The sequence below is a fragment of the Alligator mississippiensis genome, chromosome 8, assembly GCF_030867095.1.
Source record: "Alligator mississippiensis isolate rAllMis1 chromosome 8, rAllMis1, whole genome shotgun sequence".
In the NCBI taxonomy this organism is placed as follows: domain Eukaryota; kingdom Metazoa; phylum Chordata; order Crocodylia; family Alligatoridae; genus Alligator; species Alligator mississippiensis.
The window spans coordinates 9,195,249-9,218,118 of NC_081831.1; the positions used below are offsets into that span (position 1 = coordinate 9,195,249).

The 22,870-nt window shown below is 40.8% G+C and overlaps 1 long non-coding RNA gene across 1 annotated transcript in view; it reads right to left on the minus strand.

The window, feature by feature from the left end:
• LOC132252199 (uncharacterized) overlaps positions 1 to 22,870 on the minus strand; it is a 258,300-nt gene that overhangs the window by 189,866 nt on the left and 45,564 nt on the right. The window contains exon 2 of the long non-coding RNA XR_009464097.1: positions 3,648 to 3,790. This is a non-coding gene — a long non-coding RNA (uncharacterized LOC132252199). The remainder of the gene's footprint in view (positions 1 to 3,647; positions 3,791 to 22,870) is intronic.

The following is a 22,870-nucleotide window of genomic DNA, read 5'->3' on the forward strand; positions in this document are numbered from 1 at the left end:
AAGAAAACTACATTCTGTGTCCTCAATGAAAAGAAACATCTTTCAATAAAGAGCATTTTGGTAGATCAATTCATTCTCCAAAAGCACTATATGCACTGCTGGTTAGACAGCTATATCAATAAGAGCACACCTGCAGCTCAAACGGGTTTCCCTTTGTTACACAGGAGCTGAGAAAGGCTATGTGAAATGACCACACTATGGAAAAAGATTTTTACTGTGATACAAAATGAATGATGTTTGCTTTCCAATAAAACCTGTTTGCAGTCATTGTGAAGAAACATACAGACTTGCCACTCTTTGTGCATCATTTTCAAGGCATAGCTTAATCCCCCCTTTGGTTACAATTTACAGACATTGTGGACAACATGCCCTATAATATTCCAGGACCTTTCCTCAAATCTTATTTTGATTCTACTTCTGACATTTACGGTCTTTACAAACAAATGCTTTTCAGCAGCAGCAGCGTGCATGGTGTCAATAAAAATGCTGCTACGAAAAGACATTAAGGCTAATGTAGTGCATTACCCACCTTGTGCCCCCAGTCTATTTTTAATAGTGATTTGTGGACAAGATTGATACACATAATTAACCTAATTTGAGTAATACATGATAAATGCTATCATAGAACCCTGCTTTAAATTAAACAAAATTAAGTCCTGATAAAAATTTACTATGCCGCAGTTCCCAAATGAGTCTATGATTTAATACAAGTAGTCGTATAGAAACCATTTGTTTAAAATAGAACAAATCTCATTCTTGCACTATTAATTTGGGTTCTTTACTTTCATATTTCAGATATATATTGCATATTATGCTTAAGTAGCTTTTTATTATACTATTTAAATAGTATCTGCACTGTAGGTGATAAGAACATCTTGATAATTGTATGAATCTATTTCGACCTACAGAATTTTATTTCAGAAGTTGTACTTAGCCCTTGATGGCCATTACAGGAAAAAAGTGGCTTAGTTATTTCTTTAAACAAGCCAACAAAAACAAAGAAACTGTTTGATGGATCGATGCATTACACCTACCTTAAGCTTCTTTTATACAGGTAAAGCAGTAAAAAAGGGACTGTATTGTAAAAAAGAATGACAGACATCTCCCTTTTCCGATACAACCTATCATGAAACACAACTTAAGAGTTTTCTCTGTGGCTCCCATTTCCCTCCTACCTATACTGGGGCAAATAAAAAAAATAACCCCGCTAAGCTCAATGAATTTCAGTGCTTGTGTAAGTGAGCAGAGGATAATATCTTATGTATATAAAGCCTAAATACAAAATCCTTAAATATCAGACCTGCACAATTCTGCTCAGAATTTGAAAAGCATATCTGGCTTCTTCAGAATAATAACTTTCTTCAAACATTAGATGGTATTACAGATATCTATCTATTACCCAAGGGTTTTGTTGTTTTGTTTTTTTGGGGTTTTTTTCCTTGTAGATAGCCTCATAGTATTGAACCACTTCAGAAATATCCAGTTCAACCTTAAGGCACCTAGGTAAAACAACATTACCATCTCATTTTTCAAATAGGGAAACTGAAGTTCAAAGATATTCAGTGACTCACTCCCCAAATTAAGGTAGCCTTGTACTTGAGCCAAGGCCTGATCTACTGGTCTGGACCCTCAGTTAATGTACATTATTGCAACTTTATTGGGGAACTATGACTATCTACAGCAAGCAAAGACCTGGTCCCATGTCCTCCGATTCTCATTCTTCAACCTGCATTGTAAGGCTCGTCTTCCTCCTTCAAAGCTACTTAGTTCCTTCACATCCTGCCAATAGTGCAGATTTGCAAGAATGAACATATCTATACCTCAGCACTTTTTCCTGCCATGCGCAGAGGGTTGGACTCAATGAGCCATTGAGGTCCCTGCTGACCCTAGCATCTATGAACATAGTGATTACTCTGGAATCCAAATGCTGGTGTGGGTTGCTAACATAAGTGCAACATTTCTGTTTAGAGTTGTCACCGCAAAGTACCATATCTATTTGATGTACCCAGAAACACTAATCACTACTTGAGTTTGCTGTGATTTAATCATATGAAAGGATTACATTTGCTATTCAAGATAGACTGAAGGAAAAGTGCATGAGCTGGATATGCCTAAAAGAACCGTGAAGACTAAGAGCCTATTTTTGCACTTGGTTTCAAATCGCACAAGCTACTGAACCCAATCCACTGTCATGAAATTCAAGGATATTTAATGGTGCACCAAGGCTCCTAGGGTTGTTGGACACTTTTCAGGAAGACACCTTATCATGTACCTGGTTCTGAACAATCTTTTAATGCATTTTTTTATTTGTCAAAGTCTACAGAGATGGGAATTTAACTAGCCACTTCCTGTTTTCTCCTGCCTTCCCAACAATTTCCCATTACTTATTGGAAGGCTATAGAGGCAGACAGGCATGGCATGCCGGTGTCTGTTCCATAAGAGCACTAGAAGTAGGAATGATTTGTTGCGCCACAGAATTTGAGGCCATTATTCATATATGCTGATTCGAATGATGATAATCTCAGGGATATTTGTGACCAAGATAGAGCAGTCTCATAAATCCAGCTAAGGAAACATTGTCAGAACCTCATTTGCTTTTCATGAGCATACCCTCCTTCCATGCATTGTGTCTCTGAAAACAAACTGTAGACAATAGCAAGTATCTGCTTTTCTGTAAAGCTGTTGCTAAACTGAACAATAGTTATTTTCCCATCTCTCAAGTAGGATCATTCTTCAGATATTTCAGAATCTCTAATACTACTCTGGGGAAACGGCTCACATCATTTCCCAATATCATTGCATCAAGTCTGCATACCTCCCTCCTCTCCTTAATCTCCTTACCTTTTTGCTTTGGTGCTGTTGAAATACATTAAATTATAATCTGGGCTGTATTTATGGAAGAACATATTTAATTTAATTCTATTTGTAAGAAGAACAAAAACCCAACCTATCCAAGGCTCTAACTTGGATCAATAATAAAAATGACAATCAATGATAATAAGGTTACAGCATCGCAGTGGCAGTACAGCAATTGTTTCAGCAAAAACTCAGACAAAGACTTCTTGCACCTGTTGAGCATTATATAAAGCAGACCTCCAAGCTTCCCCCATAAGCCGCATCAAACCATATCTGCAAGGTCACTAAACTCAAGCTATTTGACCCAATATAAAAGCAAATTGCTGAGTCCCCTCACCAAGAACATGCTCTTTTCTAAATGAGATGATTTAATCTCAGTGACATCTACAGACTGTGGCGTAGTATGCAGAATTGATTACCCGGCTAGTCTGAACATGCTCATTCTACGCACTTTATCGTTCTAATATTTCAACCTCATTTCAAGCCAGATTTTCCACAAGGGTTTGGTTATCTTTTAACCTTTTCAGAATTCCAGGTTCAAATCATGTCCCAGCTGTAGGTGCCAAATGACTTCCAACAAGGTCCCTACTGTTTAAAGCATCATGACCTTATGGATCTGCAAAGCTTGTTGGGATAGGAGAGCCAATGACACAGCATAAGTATAAAAGTATACGGTGTCACTTTTGAGAAGCAGCTACACATTCTAGGATGATAATAAAAGGTTCATGAATACCCATGGAAGTGATCACTGGAGTTAAGTGATTGGACTGATGTGTAATTCTTTTTCTTACCTGAATTCCCAAAGGTAGCAGTTGTGGTAGCAGTCTTTCCAGTTGGCGTCCTCCTATGCAGTCTTGATGTATGGGTCAGCTATACTTCCATTTTGCTTCAAGAGAAGTTTTACCGTTCAGGATCATGTCTGTAGTTTCTGATTCTAGAAGATAAAAGAAGTGCAAAAAAGGATGTTGGATTTGAATACAAGTGTGCAAGTGTGCAATACAACTTGCAGTCCACAGATTTTACAGTAAAACAGTGATCTTTTCTTATAACAGAACAAGTGGCCAGAAAGCCCATTTTCATGATTGTATGTTTGAATGTTATTTAATACTATACAAACCTCAGAATTACTTGTTTGTACTCCACACAGTCTCCCTATCCTAGGCCTGTAACGTCTTAATTACACTTTTACCCTTGTATGTTCTCAGTATTTGGTCTAGGAAACGTCTGAATAATCAGACTGAATATGCTTCCTATAGAGAGGTAAATTGGGGAATTATAGCAGAACGACCCAAATTTCCCTTTCACCTATTTCCAGCTTGAAGTATTATACGACCCACGACAGGACTAATCTGATGGCTGTCCAGTTCTTTACACTTTGCCTTGTTATCCCTGACATCCCCAAACTGATACTTTTTCCAGAGTACTTTGTCTGTCTATATTTTCCAGTTTCTGCTGTGTAGGCTAGTCTGTCTTAAAATCATTTTCTGCGAGGTTTGCATCTTGACATCTGCTGAGTCATAACCACAAAATGATTTCCCCATGATGGTTGCAAGATAAATCAAATAGACTAGCTGGTAGTGATATTGATTCTGCATCAATCATAAAATTCCCTGAACATTATGGCAGCTATTGAAAAGTACATGATCCACGGTCCCGCCGGTCCTTTTGGTATTTCTACAAGTTGAATGCAGAGATGCAGGTGCTATATGCCACACTGTTTAATTTCATCAAAAGAAGCAGGAAGGTACTTTGTGTACTTCATCTTTGTTTCTGATGTCTTTAGGAAAGAGAATTCAAAGTCAATTTTTACAGTGTACAATGAAATGAATGATCGGAGGGAAAAAAAAAATCTACACATTTTGTTCATTGGTCATGAAGCATTTTTTATTTCCTTTTGCTCAGGATCAGATTGATTATCTAATATGATCCCACGTAATCATTTTCTAGGATAACTGAATATGTTATGGCTCAACAGGTAACAACATTTATTTAATGTATTTTCCTTAAAAACCTAGATCCAGTACTTGTTTTTAACAAGTGTGGGAGACTGTGGGAAACTGGCACTAGGAACTCATAAAAATTGCCTGAAAGATCAGTCCAATTTTCGACTCAAAATGTACTGGTGTAGATCTATCATCACTTTAATCGATTTTAGCTGTCTAGTATTTCTGGCAGACACAAGCCTCCATACAAAAAGTTAGCAGAGTCAACAGGAAGCCAATGTCATTTGTGATTTTGGATTTACAATGATGGGCTGAATGCAGTTACTGCAGGTTAGCTATAATCCTAACCCAAATCACAACCACCACGCCTGGCACTATCATCCCTTCCAATGAAACCTGTGCCATTTCTGAGCATGCTGAAGCATCCAGCTTGTCTATTTTGCAGGAACAAAACAAGCAGTAGTCTAAAGACATACAAGGATACAGGGACTAGGTAGTGAATCCAGTTTGTTTCTCCCCTTCTTGTTTTCAATGCGATTGTAAATAGAAGCATTTCACTAAATACCTGAGAGTTTCTTCTTCCTTGAGACTACTCCAGACTTCTAACTAATCTGTAAAATTGGTTCCTCCCGCAGCTAGACATTTCAGAAAATAAGGCTGTTAACGCAAGGTTTTCAGAGCTCTTTTTCAGACTCTGGCTAGAGGTTCTCAGTGTTTCAATAAACATCTGCACTGTTTGATGCTCAGCCAAGTGAGCTTTTTGGAGTTTCACTTAGGCCAATAATTAAAGGTGCACTTAGGATGCCTTAGCTTTAAAAGGGCTCTAGTGATCACACAACGAATGCAGAAAATATATTTGTTTGGAATGTATAAATGAAATAAGAGGGGAGAAACAGAGTACAGTAAGCATAGCGATTTATTTATTTCCAGACTACAGATGGGAAGGGAAAATTACATCCATTTATGGACATTCTCTGGGTATAACAACTAGATGAACAGCATTAAAAATGTGTGTATGAAATATTACATGGGTGAAATCTGGATTAAGAGAAATCATTAAGCCTTTATTTGGCAAAACTAAAGACAAGTGGTGTTCAATCACGAGTGGAGGTGCTTTTTGCTATTGTTGCTTTGTTGGTTTTTGTTGTTTAAGTGGACAGGAGAAATGACAAAGACTAGAGCACACATTCTGGAATAACCAGAGGGAACATATCTACGCAGATTTCTTGCAAGCGGTAACGTATCATTTATGGTTTTACATCATGTCACACTTATGAATCAATCATAAAAGGTCTAAGTGCAAATGAACAGCGTCCCCAGAGAGATCTCAATAGTCTCAGAATCATTTGCGGTCCGACAACATGAGTTTATACTATAGCGGTTTTAAAATATACAGCTTCAGAGCTCTGGAAATATAACAAACACAAAGCAGCAACACGTAAAACAAATATATACCCCTAAAATGGCCCACTTGTGCTATTGAGAAATGGAAGAAATAAACACAACGCATTTTTGAGAGCCCTGTTTTTTCTTCTGAAGTGTGTTTATGAAGAAGCCAATTAAGACCACTTGCCTCTACACAGCGGATACAGCATCTGCCTAAATTCGCAGACAAGGGAAGGTTTGATCCAACAGGACCGGAGGTCAGCTTCAGAAAAGCACCCAATATTTGACAGTTTCTCAACTAACACGCACTCTGCCCATCCCTCCCATCTGTGTGTGTGAGCCGGGAGCTGTATAAGAACAGGCCTTTTGAAAAGTAAAGCTAAAAATCACAGAAAAGCAATTTAACTCATAATAGGCAACCTTCTCTGCATCAGATTATAGGGAGAAGCCAAAGGCAAAGCACACACAGATTACATAACAACATAGGAAAATGAAAAATTACAAGATTTCTGAACTTTCTTTTGAACACCAGTACGTTTCCTTCTAAAGTTTAGTCCAATGATCAGGTCAATTCTCTTCAATTTGCTCAACCCTTCTTTGCAAAAAGCCATCATAGAGGCCAGTCCAGTTGTCCTCTATCGATATGAAACCTGATGCCTTTATGTCCTCTATTTTTCTTTCTTTTCAGAAGATCTGTTCTCTTCAGAAGGTCTTTTCTCTTGAAAAGAAAAATAGAGGACATAAAGGCGTTGGGTTTTGTATCAATAGAGGAAAACCGGACCGTCCTCTATGATGGCTGCCCTACCGAGAAGTGGCAGCAGCTTCACTTTATCTGCAAAGGAGCCTGTGCCTTGGAGAATCTCTCCAGCAACCTTCTCTTACCAACCACACACTTTCTCCCAGTCTCCACAGACCCACCAAATGCACAGACACGTGGTTTTCCTCACACGCACCACTCAGAGGAGCTCACAAGCACCTTAAATACTATTATTCATGCCCTGTCACCCCTTCTCCACTCATCCAATCATCTGGAGTCTCTACATGCCAATCACCCCTTCTCCCAATCATCTTCACCGTTCATGTTTCCATTCAGCCGCCGTTCAAAGTTGTCTCTCCACTTTACCTCACGAGAGGTCCCCAAGTTTCCCGCCGCTTTCACAGTCATCCCCAGGTGTGCTCAAGTGCTCAAACTGGGTCATCAGCAGGGATCCTGGTTTTCTCCGATTAAAAAAAAAAAATCCCTAATTGTAGGTTGAATAAAGTAACCCCACATCCACATTTTTCCATGATTAAAATGAAACACCACTATAGATATATCTCTATATTAGTGGTCTTTCATTTAAATCATGGGGAAATGTGGATGTGGGGTTACTTTATTTAACCTAAAATTGGGGATTTTTTTTTTTTTAATCAGAGAAAACCAGGATCCCTGGTCATCAAGTCAAGAGTCCAATCATTCTAGAGACTTCCGGCGAGTTCTCTTAAAGGAACACCACCGTGCAAGCGCAGGCATCACCAAGCATGGGTTCCAAGCCAAAACACACCATACGTACGGCAGGGACAGAATTGTGACCGAGTCTCCTCCCTGTTTTGTAGCCAAATCCCTTTATTTTCTTATCCTTAGCTATTAGTAAATACTCCTGCACCAAAGTCAAGGTGAACTGCAAAGAAGGTGACTCCAGAGTTGGCATAAAACCCCTTGAAACACGGGTGACAAACTTTTTCTGAAGGAAAAAGCCGCATAGCTTTTTATATTCCTTAGTATGGGAAACTTCTTATGCCATTCGAACTGTGGAAGCCCGCATACACTTGAGGCACCAAGACACACCCCTTGGCAGCAGGTTTCATCTCATTTCTGGCCTTGTATCACTTAAAAAAAAAAAATCCAAGTGGGTTTTTAGCACATTGCTTGTCCAGCAAGATCTTCTTTGATTTCCCTTGGCCATTTGAAATAAGTTGCGAGTCCCAAGTAACTGGAAACATCACCCCCTCCTTGATCGCTCTTACTGCAATAAAATCAGTTCATTTGACCATTTCCTGCTAACAGGGTGATTTAAGCAGGTCATAGCTCCACTTATGCTGACACCAAGGAACAGCTGGGCAAATGGGACAAAGGCAAAAGAAGAGAGCTTTTCTTTCTGAGGGTAAGGCAGAGTGAATTTAAAATTTAAAAAGGAAAAGTTATTCCTTAAAAATACCATGTGTGGATGCTCTGATTCTGCAGCCACAGAGTTCATCAAAGGGCTAATTAGCAATGACTACCTATGCAGAAAACCACTATCTTCAAGCTCTTTTCTTGACCGCTCCAGGTTACAATGCCATAAATACCAGAAACTCACAGGTGTCACAGGCTGGAAAGGTCTCTGAGCGGGCTGCGCTTGTTAGCACGTCCGTATCGTCAGGATGGTGCTCTTGGAAAGGCAGCTAACGGGAACTTGTCAGCGCTTTAGGAAGGCACGTTTGGTTATGACGTGTGCTATTTGTTCTACACTGTTAAATTGTTGGGAAGGTTGACCTTGCTAGGCACAACACCTCCCTGCATGTGACAGAAGCAAGTGTCACGCACACGTGTTAATGGTTATGCAACAGGGCAGGCAGTAATTAGTTATTTAACAGGCCCAGGGCCAGGTGTCAGGAAGCTGATGGGAAGCAGAAGGGATTTGCTCAGTAACTCCTCATCCCCTCCCAAGAAACAAATACGGTTTTTGTCAACTCACCGGGAGCGTCTACACAAGACACTAAACTGTGCAGTAACCTAATAACACTACGTAGCAGTGTGCTGGGCAAAAACCATGCTAATATGCCACTTAACAATAGTATTAGGCTGCTATGTAGGAAGCATCATGAAAAACCTGTGTGCTAGTGCTAGTGCACAGTAGCATAAATTGCTGCGCATTGATTTAGTATTTGGTTATCCAATTACTAGACTTAATGTGCAGTAAGTGCAGTGTATTAATGAACATGTAAGTGCACCCACTACATGCTATAGCCTAGGATGCTGACCAATATGATTATAATGCCCATTCTCAGTAAAAAGGGTTGTGTACCATATTTATTCTAAGGATTTTTTTGGCTAAGTCGCCTGCTTGCAGGACTTATAACAAAGTATATTCTATATGCTGGGCATGTGTTACAATATTTCAAATACAACCAGGGAAGCCTCTCTCTCTTTTTTTTTTCCTTTCTTTTTTTAATTCTGCTGAATCGAAGCACTTGCAGGGCTGATGCAGTCATCACCATGGTAATCTTTCCTGAAAGGCAGGAGGAAAGGCAGAGCTACATACTGCTTGCAACAAAACGCAGGTAGTCAGCATTACACTTGTGCAAAAACCTCAGCTATTATACTCCACAGAGACTTGTAAAAATATTTTCATTGGTCTGAGACACAGGGGTTTTCAGTCGCTGGAGGTTTGCTCTGTGCTCAGATAGACTAAATTCAAATTCAGTAGGAACCAGTACTGGGAAATAAGGGTAGCCTACTTGCTCCCAGACTCCTCATGAACAAGGCTGGCAATTAAGCAGCACAGGCAGCTGCAGGGTCCTGACAACATGCCTTAGCTTCATTTGGGTTGTCTCCTTTCTCACACACACACTCAAGGTTTTATTCTCTACAAGAGTCAGATGAAAGGGATGATCTATACTCATAAGGAGATTTTCCAATTCTACATCTGTGACAGATGTACTCAGCATAATTATCCCAGTGTGTTATGCTGGGCTGGGCTGGCTTTTACTGCTCAGACCTGATGGAGAATGCCTTGCATTCGAAAGCTTGCCTAACTCTATCCCAACTATGCAGTTGGTCCAATAAAACATATCACCCTGAGAAATCCGTGCCTTGTGCATTACTTTTCAAAAAAATATCATACTTGATTGACTCTGTCCTCACAAATACAATTCTAGAATAAATTACACGATAGTTTACAGATTGTATTGTATGCCCCTACCCGGTCACCCCAACCGCACTCCCCCTTCCTCTGTCAGCTGAACTGACAGTGAATCTGTGGAATGAAATGACCAAGAGGGGAAGAGTCACGAAGGAAACCCAGAGAACTGCTAGGTTCCTGATGTAAAAGTTTTATATTGATTAAAATGACTTACATTTCTGAGTTATATTTCTCTTCCAGGCTGGGAAATCAATCACCAGAGTGTGGGGTTGTATTCAGCATGGAAGTGATTATAACAGACTTGGGGACAGTTAAACTCTTTATATTGTTCGCACAAACAATTTCTCTGTATTGATAGCATAATCCTGACATTCAAATAACAGTCCATTCAGTCTTTGCCCTGCCAGTTTACAATAATCAGTGGAGGAACATGCCAACCTGTTGCTGTATACAGGCCTTTTAGGTTAGCATCAAGGTTAGTAAATGAATTCATGCTGTCAATAGTTGACAAAAACTGCTGAAAATCAAGCCAGGGTTTAGTCTGAGTATTTTAAATACAACATAAAAAGGGGATAATTCCCTAGAGATTGTAAGGAAAAAAAATCCCCAAATTTAAAACAAATCCAAGCAGTAATGAGTTACCTGATTGCACTGAAGCGACCCAGTGACAATATAGGCCTTGTCATACATCTGGGCACCTCCTTATCTGTGACAAGCATTAAAGAAGCAGAAACTGAAAAATACACTTGCACTGGGCAGCAGCAAGCTGGTACTTTTAGGCTCCGGTCCCATACTTCCATGCCTAACTGAATCCTAGATAAATGCTACCTCTTATTCTGAATTTCTCTTTAGAAGAATTTGGGGAACCAGGCCTTGCTGCCACCATGACATTTCTATCCCACACCAGGAAAGGGAAGGGAAAAGCAACTGCCCCCAGGCAAATATCCCTTACACAGGTAAAGCACAGGGGTAGAGGTTAGGGCAAGAATATACTGGTCTCCACAGACTGGGGCTGTCTTAAAGTCCTTTCTTTAGAAAAGCATCCTTAGTGATAGTCTACTTTACGAGAGGGTTTTGCCTTAGCACTGAAAAATAAGGCAAATTCCCGGAGGGAGATCCAATGCTAGGTTTTGTGTTGCATGCTTAGGTGCCACAATGGTGGGGAGAAGGTTGCGGTCATGTCTCCTGCTCCTGGGCTCTGCCTCCTAAGCCGTGCCTTCTGCACAGGAAAGCACGGAAACTGCCCAAAGGTCACTCTGTTTCAGTGGTTCTCTATAAGCAGCAACAGAGTTTCCATAAGATTTGATAGCCTCCCAGTGGATGAGCAAAGCTTTAAGCCTGTGGAAATATAACGGGTGGTAAGAGTGCAAGATGCTATCTCTCTGCTTACAGTAATTGCTGGCCAAAAAAACAAAGACAAAAATCCTCTTTTCTCCTCTTCTTCACTATAATTGTCTTTCCCTTTTTCCATCAGGTTCCTCGGCAGGTGAGTTTTGCAGCACTCCCCACTCAGTGGGCAGTCTACATTAAGTGCAGAGAAAAAGCTAGCTAATCTACCAATTAAAGAAATTACCTCCCCTCTGCCTGCCTCCTCCACCACAGGAACTTCAGATCCAGCTTTCAAGCTGTTCTCATTTAAGGGGGCAAATATGCCACCTATAAAACTATCATTACTTAACAAGTGGAGAATGATTTTGCTAATTTGCATTAATTAGCCAGAGCTTCTAGCACAGTAACATTTTGTCCCTATCAAACTATCTTTGCTTTTAAGTCAAGGAAAAGAATTACAGGTACGTATTGGTATGTAAAGGTATTTGCTCTATAAGGTACGGGGTTAATAGACAACACTCAAACCTCTCTCTGAAGTCTCAATCACTGGTAGTTAATCCTCAAAGAAAACAGATTAAAAACATTTGTACACAAGAGACTGTCACTTTTAAATACTAGTATTTTATTCCTCAAAGGCTAAAAATTACCAACCTATCAGCCGAGTTAAACCTAAAGCCTAAAAGAAAAACATATTAAACTGAGATTTGCTTACTATAGGCTTGGAAAATTATTGAAAAATATATAAACCTAAATTACTCTTTTCAGATAACCACTATATATTGTAATAGCATCAGCTTTGGATCAGGTGACATGTAGGAGTATTCTTAGCTGTAGCAGCACCGAGGGGTCCAATTAAGTCCCCATAATGCTATGCATTAGGCAAACACATAAGCAGAGAAAACTCAGGAATCATCATCTCCAGTCCAGGTTCTGCACAGATTTAAGCAAATGAATAATCAATCCCATTCACTGAGGGGGCTGGAGAGATTAAGTCACTTGTCCCATGTCACTGACAAACTGTGGAAGAACCAGGAATTGGCAATGTATCTGAAAGAAGCCAAAATAGCAAAGACCACAAAACCTCTGCCACTTAGGATTCTGTATTCCTATTCTCTTAAAAATGTGAGGAAAGGAACTAAGTAACACAATATAACTCTTCCCTTAAAAAAAAATAAAAAAAATCTCAACTTCCTTCCCTTTCCCTTCAACACGCACTTCACTGAAAACTGCACAAAACGCACAAAAAGTGAAGGGTGATCCATCTCTCTAGAGGACCATGTAGGTATTCAGGAGCTAGCCCTGTAGGACTAAAGATAAATATTAAAATATGCACATAGTATAGTACATAAGGAATTGAGCAAGATACTGTCAAAGTTGTAGGATGGTGGAAGATGTGATTGCAAGATTTTTGCAAAGGTGAGTGCATCTCCTGTCAAACATTTGGCTTCATGGAAGATTCACACATTCACAGAAGTTTAGGGCTGGAAGGGACCTCATGAGATCGTTGGGTCCAGCCCCACTGCTCTGGGCAGGAAAGACTCCTGCGGTCAAATAACCCCGGCAAGGTGTGCGTCCAGTCTCCTTTAGAAGATGTCCAGGGGCATCTGTTAGGCCTGTGCGAGTCAGCAACGATCGGATCCGGCTTCAGATCCAGCCACTTTGGATGGCCGTGATCCGGTTCAGAGCTTCAGACTGGGTTTCCGCCTCGACCTGGCCGAAGCGGCTCCGAAGCTGCCGCCGAGATCTGACCATAGGGTATAAAGGGGAATCAATTAAATATCTATAACTTTGTTGGTTTTTGTCCGATTTGGATAAAACTTGCAGGGATGGTAGCCTCCACTGAAAACATGAAGTCTGCCAGGTTTCAAGAAGATCAGTGCAAAGCTTTAGGGGGAACTGTACCCCAAATTCTTGAAAACCAAACTCCTGTCATGGCTGTGCGTTACAACACGGGGGGTGAAAACTGCAGGGCTGGTATCTCTTACTGAGGCCACAAAGCCTGCCAAGTTTCAAGGAGATAGGTGCAGGGGTTTGGGGAGAACTGCACCTCAAGCTGTGGACAAGCAAAACTGGTGCCATGGGTGACCCTGCGTGTGTTAAGACGCAGAGGGCTGACAGCTGCAGGGATGGCGGCCCCTGCTGTGGCCACGACGCCTGCCAGATGTGGAGGAGATCGGTGCAGGGGGGTTGTGGGGCCCTGCACCTCTAGCTGCTGATGGGCAAAACTGGTGCCAAGATTGTCTCTGACTTGGGGCAGTTGATTGTCTGTATTGAGTCTTTCCTCTCCTTAGCCTGGTTGTGTAGGTGCTAATTGATGCTCGTTAAGTCGTTATGTAGTAGGTACTGTGTACTGAGCTGGTCCCTGAGTCCCAGGTTCCTGAGTGAATCATGACTGATTGATTGGTAACTGGGAACACAGCAGCTTCTCAGCCAGGCCTGCAGCAGTCTCTCCCCTCCCACCCCAAGACAGACAGTCATTCCCACAAACACCCATGGCACCAATTTGCTTGTTTGCAGCTTGAGGGGCAGTTCCCCCCAAACCCCTGAACCGATCTTCTTGAAACTTGGCAGGCTTTGTGGTCTCAGTAAGAGTTACCAGCCCTGCAGTTTTCACCCTGCTATGTTGTAACGCCTAAATGTGACATGAGTTTTGCTTTCAAGAATTTGGGGTGCTGTTTCTTCAAACCCCTGCACTGATCTTTTTGAAACTTGGCAAGATACATCCTCTCTGCAGAGTCTACTATCTCTGAAAATTTCATCCAAATTGGACAAAAACAAAAAAATTGGACAAAAAAAATGGACAAAAAATGTCCAGTTAAAAAAATTGGACAATTCATCCAAATTGGAGAAAAAAGTTATAGATATTTTATTGTTTCCTCATTATACCCTAATGCTGGATCTCCGAGGTGGCTCTGAACCGCTTTGGGAAGCCGAACAAGGCAGCACTTCGACCCGGATGTCCTGCTTCAGCCCTGAAGTGTCCAAAGCTTCTCCAGATCCGAAGCTCTGTCCAAAGCCTCGCACAGCCCTAGTATCTGTACCACCCCAGCTGGGAGTTTATTCCAGAGTCTGCTTCAGCAAGTCATCAAAACGATGCACACAAGCATGTTTATGGGGAAAAAAAGACTCTCGTTCTTTCTGTTTCCATCCCAACGAAGAGTATTAGTGGAGTATCCCCCTTGTGAAGTCACTGCACCATGCTATTTTCTTCATAAACACTGAACAGGAATAACTCCATACTTTCCTAACCTTAAATACCTGAGCCTAGAACATTTCCTAGTCCCATGGGTAAGGACAACCTATTTGCAGAAAATATACAAATAGTGCATGTTCAGTAAAAATAGTCGGACTTTCCTGGCCAATACTAAGGTAGATGTCTTTGTGCGTTTCAGAGAAGAATCCTTTGCTGTCAGGTACTGCTTTGTTTTGTTTTAAAATAAGCTTTGCTGACCGTCCCAATCTACAAAATGAAGTCAAAATGAATCTGCATGAAAAAAGCCATTGCCTCATTGAGAAAATAAGAGTAGAGGACATACATATTAGAAACGAGGGTTCATGTTTTTACAAGTTAAAAGATTTAAAAACAAAACTGAACACTAAATGCATGGTCACTCTTTAAATAACACCACTAAGGCTGGTGATCTTCCCTAGTTTTAGCATTTCTGGAACACCTAAGAAAAGTGACAGGAAGATGGCAAACAATAGTTATTGTTATTTAAATAGTATCAAAATCATAACAGGCACATCTGAAACCAGTGTAATGTTTCATGTCAGAGTATAATACTTACAAAGTCCAAACCTTTTTTCAGCAAGGCATGGAGCAGCAAAGGATGGGATGGTTATGTTTAATGCCTGCTTTACATGAGGGTATCTGGATGCTCATCTATACATGCTATTAGAACAGCAACTTGGGAACTTTTCTGATCTTTTGCAAAACTTTCTTTGTCAAGGTTTCACTGTAGGCTTCGCCACCTTGACTCATACCAACGAGAGACATTTTGCTCAAGAAATTGCATTTATTTCAGTTGGGTTTCTCACGCAGTAGCACATTGCTCACATTACAGACACAACCTAGCCTTGACATCTCAGTCTGTCTTGTGGTTTTTTGTTTGTTTTTCACTGTTACCAACATGTGTCCAAGGACATCTCCCATATTTTTCAGCTCTAAGGAAAACACATTAACGCCTGTGCAATTTCTGTTTAGAAGTGTGTTCCTTCAATTCTCATCTAACTTTCACCTTACTCAAAAACATATCTGGGGAAGTCATTACCCAAAGAATTGTCCCTTCTGTCAAGTTGATTTTGAGACTATAAATAAGTCACCACAGTTAACTTAGCTGATAGATACCTACTTCTAGTTTACAAGACTGAGGGTTGTTTTCGGTGCCAAACAGCAGGATCAAGTCAATATTATGATTGAACGAAGAATGGAAATCTGCTGTATTTATTTTTACCCTTCCTAAAGCTCGAACACGTTTGGTGCAGCTCAAATACAAAATACATTCTTTATTAGTAGCATCCATATGAATTTGGGTGATTACTCAGTCACTTCTAGTAATAAATTTAGTCATACTCTGTTATTCAGGGACGATAATTTCTCCCCCATAAACAGTCACATGGAATATTCTTTACTTGGGCAAAATATCTGCTATTAAGTTGGTTTGATATTACAAAACTGACAATTACTGTAACAGATGGCACCTGACGTGTGCTGACATCTCCTCTATAGCAATCCTTTCCAAATCAAACAGTATTGAATGGATCCCGTCAGTCAAACACCGGAGGCAACTATGATTTTCCCCTTGCACACCAAATCTGATAAAAATATGCTCTAGAATAAATGAAGGGAAGCATCCTGTTCAACACAAGCCAGAATTAATGAATCACTTACAAACCCTGTTTTTGTCTAAATATTTCACTTTGGCCAGAACTTCCCAGAGCCTTATTTACAAGGGTCCTGGACGTCTACAACTCCAGTGAGCTCCATGGGGAAAAAACCCCACACAATCACAGCAACAGTGCTTCTTACACAGATGAGCAACAAGATAACCTAAATGAAGGTTATTCTTCCACTCAACATTAAGACTGAGAAGGGGCCAGATGGTCATTATATCAGCATACTAGTGGCAGATTTCAGAGAAGGTAGGCCCAGCTGAGTATCCATCCGTCCCTCACATTTTCTACCGTGAATATAAAAGTCTTCCCTCCATAAGGTTTTGGTTGGAAATAAAAGATTTCTTTCAAAAAAAAGCAAAAATCAAAACATGCTAAATAGCACTCAGAACACCCCCATGTCTGTGTCTTATTTTAACCACATGCTGATCCAAAACACCCAGAGAGTAGTGGTGGACAGGTTGTACTCAACCTGGCGAGATGTGAGCAGTGGGGTACCCCAGGGCTTGGTCCTCGGGCCCGCACTGTTTAACATCTTCATCAGCGACTTGGACGAGGGGGTGGAAAGCACACTGTCCAAGTTTGCTGATGACACTAAGATGTGGGGCGAGGTGGACACACTTGAAGGGAGAGAGAGGCTGCAACTAGATTTAGACAGACTACAAAAGTGGGCAGATGAGAATAGGATGGGGTTCAATGTGGATAAGTGCAGGGTGCTGCACCTTGGGAGAAGGAATCCACAGCATACATACAGGCTGGGGAGTTCCCCTCTTGAAAGCACAGAGGCGGAAAGGGATCTTGGATCATTATTGACCCCAAGATGAACATGAGCCGCCAATGCCAGACCGCAGCCAGGAAGGCCAGCCATACCTTGTCATGCATCCAAAGGTGCATCTCTAGCCAGTCCAGAGAAGTGATACTCCCCTCTATGCGACTTTGGTCAGACTGCAGTTGGACTACTGTGTCCAGTACTGGGTGCTGCACTACAAAAGGGATGCGGCCAGCCTGGAGAGGGTTCAGAGGAGGGCCACCCACTTGGTGAGGGGTCAGCAGGACAGGCCCTATGAAGAGAGACTGAGGGACCTGAACCTGTTCAGCCTCAGCAAGCGGAGGCTGAGGGGGGACCTGGTGGCTGCCTACAAGCTCATCAGGGGAGATCAACAGCTAATAGGCAGAGCCCTTTTCTCCCCAGCACCACCTGGGGTGACAAGGAACAATGGTAATAAGCTGATGGAGAATAGGTTTAGGTTAGAGATCAGAAGGCAATATTTCACAGTTAGGGTGGCCAAAATCTGGAACCAACTTCCCAGGGAAGTGGTCCTCGCCCCTACCTCGGGCAAATTCAAGAGGAGGTTGGACGATCACCTGTCTGGGGTCTTGTGAACCCAGTATTCATTCCTGCCTGTGGCAGGGGGTCAGGCTAGATGATCCTCCTGACCCTAGCTACTATGGAACTACTATGAAACCATGTTATGCCGCTGGGTTTGATAGTGTTACCTTTTGTTCTCCAATCAGCACCCTGCTCTGACAAACGTGCCCACCTATTCTTGAGCAGCAGCAGAACTCTGGGGTTTTGCAGTTCTGCTTCTCATTATAATCTGGGTATAGTCTAACTGCAACTTATTTTTATTTCCACAATCCTGGAACAGCGATGGTCAAACAACAACCAGGAAACTACTCCTTGCAAAGTTTTCAGCCACATACCAATCTCTGGTTCCCAGAGAACAACTGTATCACAAGAATTTCTCCCTAATTAGAGCAAGAAACCTCCTCTGCACTCAGTGTTACCTATCTGAGGACTGTACTTGTATTGCAAAAACTAAAGAGCACACAGCACATCCTCCTAAGATGAAGGATTTGCTCACATGTGGAGACCTGATAAGTTTTTAATTAACAATAGCCCCTCTCAAAGCAGAGAGAGAGAGGCAACACCTCTGGGGCAGGTGGATGGGATTAGATAATACACAATAATGCTAAAGTTAATGCACAATAATTAATGGCTTTCACATTTATTGTGCTTTTCAGGATCGAGTCATTTCATACAACCTCTGCAGGAAACATTCATTACTTCTGAAGAGCCTCATTTAAAAGGCTAAACAAATGGCCTAATAGGCATTTAAAAACATTCAGTCAAGGTCCCAGAGAAGCATATGGCGTGGCTCCCACTTAGTCAAAAATCCTGATGACTCCCATTGGTTTAACAAGAGTTTTGCTTTCCCTTCTCCAAGAGACTGTTTTGAATCTCCAGTGAATTGTCTGAAATCAAGGGGCATAGTTGCTGAACATTTGTTGTTCAAAGTATCTCTCTTTGTCCTCAGATCATAAAGCAAGCTAGGGACAACTAGGTAGCGGAGATAGGCTGGGGAAGGTCACACATAAAGGAACAAATTCCAGTATTCTTATTGATCATTATGGCCAGTGACTTTTCATCGATTTACCAATATTTCTGGATTCCAGTTGTTTCAATCCAAAACAATTCTGAACCCTGCAGAAGCTATAAATTAGTTAAATCAGCATAATAGGAAATTGGGTGAAATTGTCATTTCCCTGCAGTGGGTAAACAAAAGATAATTGATCTAAACAGCAATGCAGATTATACTGGATAACTGTTTGTGATCGGTCTTGTAAGAAATTATAAAAACCTAAATGTACATACATTAATTGCTGAAAGCAGACCTTTGATTAGTTAAAGCTTGTACGCATCTAAACATAGGGCAGATTGGAGCAAAAAGAAAAAGCTGGGCAAATACATTATAAATAAAAGCTGTTTATCTTAATAGGGTTTTGATAACAGGGTTAGTTTTCTAATGCCAATGACCCAATCAGCTTAATTAGCAGCTAGTTTGGAGATCTTTGCAAGAACAAGTCCAGAGGTGCTTTATTTAAATTATCATTCTTTGCCCTTAGCAAGGGGATTAGTCGCCTTACATCTCTAATCTAACATGCTGCATACAGGAAGGTTATTGGCATGTTTATGCTGCTGAGGAATTTGAAAGTAGAGCCGCAGTCTTTTTGATGTCAGCGGATGTCAGAGTGCAGCCAATTCGCCAATTCACAAAGAACATGTGCAACACGAGAAAGAATATAATTTGCATACACACACCCCTATATCTCAATGCATCCAAACGGCAGACATTTATAAATAAATCGATATCATACACACATGCATGCAATTTGCTAGCATACATTCAGTGAAGTCATTGGAATTTTGTCTGTAGCAAATTCAGAACATAATGACTAAGAGCAGTAAAAAAATATGGATAAGCATGTGCACACATGCACAGGTTGCCAATGAGAATATATTGTTTTGCTACAAACTCCAGGTAAAGACTTGAGTAAATAATAATTATAATAAGCAGTCAATGCATGGAAAAAAAATTAAAATGTAAAATATTCATGTTTCAACCTAAGTGGAAATCCGTGGTGATCACTAGAGGATTTCTTTTCCCAGGAAGAAGACAGTCCTGTCAGATTTTCTGACACATGATTTATCTTTCCAGTGATGTGTGCATTATTTCAGCAATTTAATCTCACTTGCAGTGCTGAACTTTTTCCTCTCATAACAGTGATGATGCTATGACATTTTCACTAACACAAGCACTGAATGGCGCGCTCCTGCACAGCAAGGGGGTTCCAATTACAACTACGCTTCCGAAACCTTTGAGACTGCCCCCTGAAGCCTTTATTCTCACGTTCAGCACTAATTCATATGCACAGACACCTGCCAATGTTGTACAAATACCTCCAGTGGCACAAACAAAACTGAGCAAGCGTTACTCGTGTGTGTAAGCACTGCGGTGCTTGGAGCCTGATCAAGAGTAGGCACAGGATCAGAATCGTGAATAAATGATGGCATTGTGACATCCACAGTCCACGTCTGCTCTCTGCTAACACTGGGCTACTGCCTGCCGACTGGTATGTGCTACTCAACACAGCCCAGGTTTGCAATCACCAGTCACATATCCATGAAACAGGGATAGCAAACACACTACATTGCAAAAATGGTTTGCTTAACGGACTTAAGGAGAGTTGCATTGGATTTGGATTTGGACAGGACGTATACGTGCCAAAAAAACCTGGCTTATTTTCCTTTAGGTATGCTGAGGCCAGCCCTGGCCAAAAAGGCTTCTGGTTTGTGGATTTGTTATTTAAATTGAAGGACCAAAAAATCATAAAGTGCTTTGAAATTTCATAGGGGTTTAGGTTGTAGCCGTGAAAATTCGGAAATAATCTTGCTTCAGAGACGTTGATGTGCAGTGTTTCCTAAATGCTTTTGGGAGGCTGCAGTGGTTCAGTGAAGTAGGCAAATGCAGCAGTAAAACTGATGAGATTAACAATTGCATTGAACTGCTGCCTAGAGCCTAAGGATCTGTGACTCCGCTTGGCTTCCAGGGCTTTCGGGGGATGAATCTACAACAGAACCTGGAAGAACGTGGAGACGTGGGTATTCAGAGGCACAAAGTCCTGGACTGATCCACCTGCCTAGTCTGCCCCAGAACCCAGAACCCTGGAGACGTTGTGCCCGTGGCACTTGCCCAACTTGCCTGAAACCAGCCAGACATCCCCTCCCTCCGATTCCACATCGTTTCACAGAAACCAACATGTTTTAATGAAACAAAACCCTTTGGGGCTCAATATATTTGTAGTTTCCAAGCAGCTCTAGCTGAGATCTCAGTAAGAGAGAAAATCAAACTGGAACATGTCAGATCCCAAAATGGTAGTGTACATACGTGGGCATTGTATATCTATACAAGCCATAGTATCCTTTTGTAAAACTTGAAAAGGTAAATATATAAAAAATTTAGGTTCACTAATTCAAACGAGGCTTGTTTAGCCTTGATGAAAATAGTGATGAAGAAAAAATATTTGCCTTTCCTTCGAGTAGTTTTACTGAACATTAAATAGAGAAAACAACCCACAGGAATCCAGGCTGCTCTCGCATTCTCTCTCTGTCCCAAATGTTTAATATGAGCGATTCAGAGAAAACACAAGGGACATCACAACCTTTCATGGTAAGTAGTGTCAGAGCTGAAGCAACAGAAGGTCAACTATGCTTCATGTGAGGTTCACGGGGGAAATTTACACTACAGCTACGCTGTGCAGTGCTACCGTACCGCAGAAAAGCTTTCTGTTGTAGCATCAGAACCAAAAAAGATTTTGAATTCGGGTCTTCTTTTTAACCCTGCACTTGCATTTTCATCTTTGTAAAGAAGCTCAGCAAAAAAATTAAAATGGGGAAAAAAGAAATCAATTATTTATACCGTATGCTTTGCCTTTTTCTATTTCATGAAAAGTTCCTAACATATTGTGATTTGCAGACATTTGACTTTTTGTCTTTTTCATCTATCAATAGTACAGATTGTGGCAATATTTAATCGTCAATCCCTGACTCTGCTCCTTAAATAATACCAGCTGTCATTGTCCATTACTTCAATTTTCTTTTCATCATCTTCGTGGTTTTTCCTTTCACGTGTTCTCCTATGGCACTTCTGTCAAGGAATCTGATCCATAGAACTAAATGTTACAGTTCACTTTGGCCATGGATGCCAATAAACCACTTAATAGACTCAAAACTGGCTAGGGAGTCAGTCTGCTGCGAGTCCATCTCATCATATTAAATATGGTCATTTCACTGGTACACTTGTCCTATTCTTTGCATCATCTGTTTATTATACTGAGTTTCTTATCCCACACCAACATTGTGCATCCTTTAGGGATAAGCTTTATTTCTGCTAGCATTTTTTAACAACATGCATTTATATTGCCTAACATAGCATGACCTTCACCTCTAACTGAAGCTTGAAGACACAACCATAGTAAAAGTAATTATTAATGATAATACATTAAAATTCAGTCTTTTTATTAGTAGCAAAATGGTGAGAGTCTCCATTCTGGTGTAAATACAACAATACGCCAGAAATTTGCTTCAGCTAATCTTCTGAAAGAATCAATTTAAAATAGCTTGTTTGGTTAACATTACTCCCAGCAAGCACAACCATTTGAATATTTGTAGAAAGTCAGACAAAGACTGCTAGCACATTTACAATAAATATCTTTGAAAAGTGATTTGTTCTATATTACTGCCCCTTATTTCAGCCCTATTTCTGAATGCTCCTTGTATCTACAATGCAAACTTGATCCCCAAACCAGCCAGGCATCTTGGAGCAATCCTGCATTTATTCTAGGTTGATATTGGGTTGAAACTTCCCTTAATATTTTAGCATCCTTCCCTCCCACAGGACACATTTCATGCTTGGATATTGCAGCATGCAGGATTCTAGAAAGCTTGTTAGCACAGTGCACTAGTGTCAATAAGATAGAGCTAGATGCATCTCTAGGAAAGAGCAATTCAATGCAATCTACTATGGAATGTGGTTATGTTCCCAATACATCAGTATATAAATGAATAACAACTCAGTAATACTGATAGGAGTCTAACTACAGTGCGGTGCATTTTGAAATGATACAGCATTACATTGGAATCCTAGAGCTATTATATACATATTATATAAAATATTCTTATATCAGTACTATATAAATTATTTAGGGTAATGGGAATGAGTTGCCAGTGAAGTATAC